At 35.5% G+C, this 3232-nt stretch overlaps 1 long non-coding RNA gene across 1 annotated transcript; it reads left to right on the top strand.

The window, feature by feature from the left end:
* Window positions 1-1344: 1344 nt before the first annotated feature.
* On the top strand, window positions 1345-2214 carry LOC117102106. The gene is made up of 3 exons (XR_004444360.1): window positions 1345-1470; window positions 1668-1769; window positions 2132-2214. It is a non-coding gene; the product is annotated as an uncharacterized LOC117102106 (long non-coding RNA).
* The last annotated feature ends 1018 nt before the right edge of the window (window positions 2215-3232 follow it).

Below are 3232 nucleotides of genomic sequence, written 5' to 3'. Positions count from 1 at the left end.
AAAAAAAAAAAAAAAAAAAAAAAGAAAGAAAATTAGTTTGTGTGGGAATCGAACACACAACCACCAGGTTTGCTATTCATTTTCATTATCCACCATCAAATAAACTGCCTTAAAAAAAGTTTGTGTGGGAATGGAACACACAACAACCAGGTTGCCTATTCATTATCCACCATCAACTAAAAAAAAAAAAAATTTTTTAAAAAAAAATTGGTTCGTGTGGGAATTGAACACACAACCACCTGGTTTCCCGTAACATGATTGGTCTATTTTTTTTTAAATTTGCATAATGAATTTTTCAAAATTTTTTGTCTATTTAAAAAAAAGTACGTAAGTTATGAAGATGGTAACAATCAAAAATCTATTATAAATTTAATTCTACATTTTTAGACAAAAAAATTAACCTTCCTGGCCCACGGCCCGTTTTTGACACTATTACCATGCGTATTATTAACCTGCAGTGTATATATACAAAGAATTTTTTCTAGTAGGATCAGAGTTGACTAACTGGTACTTGGTGTGGGTTTATCGCATTTATGGTTTAGGGGCCGCGGTTTACCTCCCTCCGTTTAGTCATGCTAAATCAGGAGTAGTAAACTCGGCGATCATGGGTTCGATTCCCACACGGGGCAAATTTTTTTTTAAATATTTTTTATTTATTTATTTTTTGTGAAGGTCGTGGGTTCGATTCCTACACGAGCCAGTTTTTTTTTTTTTTTTTTTTTTTTTTAAGGAGTTTAGTTGATGGTAGATAATGAATAGCAAACATAGAGGTTGTGTGTTCGATTCCCACATGATCTTTGCGTGTATGCTGTAACCATGGCTGTGAATTGCGATTGTTACAGCATGCACGCAAAGATCGTACGCAGTGGATGCCCTACGCGGTGAATACCCTACGCGGCGCTATTTACACGATCTTTTGTAACATTTTCGCCAGTGACGTCATGGTAAAATCGTGTATAATCGCCTAAAACTTCATAAAAAATAGCCAAAAAACGATTTTAAGGTTTATAATTAATATCACTTTGTATGGACAGCGTATTAGAATTCATATATAATCGAATATTTGCGCGCATGTGTGCTCACGTAAATACCGTGCTCGCGTTAATTATTGGAATGAATTAGAATTTCTTTCAATTATCGTTAATTCGTCACATTTTAATTAACGAAGACTGGATACCCGACGTATTTTAATTAAAAATGTAAATTAACTAATAAATATGTGTTTTATTATGATATTCGTTCCCCTGAGATACCTGTCTCTTATACACATCTAGATGTGTATAAGAGACAGCTAAGTATAAAGCACAAATCAGATTCAAGTTTTTAAAGACATGTATATTAATTAGCATTGTGCAATTGTTTTACAGGGGATACGGTTTTATCGAGTATGATAAGGTGCAGTCTGCAGGTGATGCAATCAACTCCATGAACCTCTTTGACCTCGGTGGTCAGTACCTACGAGTCGGCAGGGTATGCCTCAATTATCTTTTGTCAATAATCTTTAAAACTTAATTAATTTTTTTATTCCAAATTTGCTTTCGCTGTTACTTATGTTTATATTTCAGTTTATTCAGTATTTGATTTGCATCAAATTTACAATAAAACAAATCTGTACCCTAAAAATACTCTGCAATCAATAACAAAATGATTATATTGTGTATTTCTAGGCAATAACACCACCAACACCAGCCCCAGCCGTTCCTTCAGGGCCAGGAGGCCTTCCTCCAGCTGCGGCTGTGGCTGCAGCCGCAGCAACTGCCAAGATCCAGGTACGTAGTTGAATAATTTAGTAATGAAAATCCTAAGTAGTGGCTAATGTTAACTACTTTATCTATTAACACATTAATTTCCACAACACCATATGGCTATACAGAGGTTTCTGGACATCAAAAAAAAAATTGCAATAAAATTACCATCAACTTGAAAATTGAACATAAAAGGAAAATATAAACATACATATTACTTGTTAATCAGTTCTTTAGTAGTGCTTTTTTTTTTGGTTACTTAGCACTAAAAGGTGGAATCCATAATCAGTTTATTATTTATAGGATAGAGGCTGTGGCTGGCATGTCAACATCACTCTACAAAAATTGTTAAATCTGTAACCTATTTCTTTTACTTCCTTTACTAGGCACTGGATGCGGTGACTGGCCTATCTACATCTCTATCTGTTACAGGATCAGCAGGCCTTGGTCTGGCAGCCCCTCCACCACCTGTCTCTTATACACATCTTTCATCAGAAAAATAAGTCACTTGCGGGGGGAAGTGGTATATGTAAATGTCACTTGCAAAAATAATGTTAATGTAATATTGACGTTTTAATAATGAATGCTGTTGAGAAAGTTCTTTCATCATTTGTCATTTTTGTTTTGCTAAGCTATCGAAAGGTAGAGGCAAACCACAAAATTGTACAATTATTTGTGATCCAGAAAAATCGGAAACTTCAGTTGTGTTGAATGCACTAGAGAAATCCACATAAGTTGACCTGAATCTCAAGATGATTCAACGTTTTCTGGAAGTAGATTTATTATAATTTTAAAGAAAAATATTTTAGATTAAACAGGTATATAAAAAGCTTAACAGGACCATCTATTTAACTGTAGAACGAAAGTTGAAAAACACCCCTATATGGGATGCTTTTTTGGCCACAAAACAAGGGAAAGTTATAGGGATCAGTCTTCCAAAAATCGGTACACTAAAGCCTCCCGCACCCCCGCTAGCAACTCTTCTCCCGGAAATTAACCCATCTCGGCAAATTCATAATACAGTATAATTTGCGTTTTTCACAGTACTATCAATTGTCTCATGGAAGTAAGAGCTGTAAAATGGGTTAACTTTTAAGAAAATTGGTCCACATTATTTGAATTTACGCGTCAAGCGGGTCCACCCTGATATTGTCCTGACATTTTTAGGAAATATGTACCTCTAGATGCATGGGCGTCTAGATGGTGGGGACAGGGGGACGCGTCCCCCCACTTTTCAAAGTAGGGGGACATCATATCGATTGTTCTCTTCCCCCCCCCCCACTTTTCACCAATCTTCTATAATTAAATCCCCACTTTTAAAAGCGAATGGAAAGAATAACAATTACGCATGACGCATGTACGTATTTTCCGGACCAAAACCGAGTAAAAACGCAATTGTTTATACATTTCGTAACCATAAACCTCTAGATCGATTTTATGGGTGCAACGGTTATCAGAGGCTAAATTTATTGTGAAAACAATGTACT

This window comes from Anneissia japonica, unplaced genomic scaffold (assembly GCF_011630105.1).
Source record: "Anneissia japonica isolate Jap-2015-1 unplaced genomic scaffold, ASM1163010v1 scaffold171446_len717541_cov154, whole genome shotgun sequence".
Taxonomy (NCBI): Eukaryota; Metazoa; Echinodermata; class Crinoidea; order Comatulida; family Comatulidae; genus Anneissia; species Anneissia japonica.
This window is presented reverse-complemented; position numbering and strand designations above follow the sequence as displayed.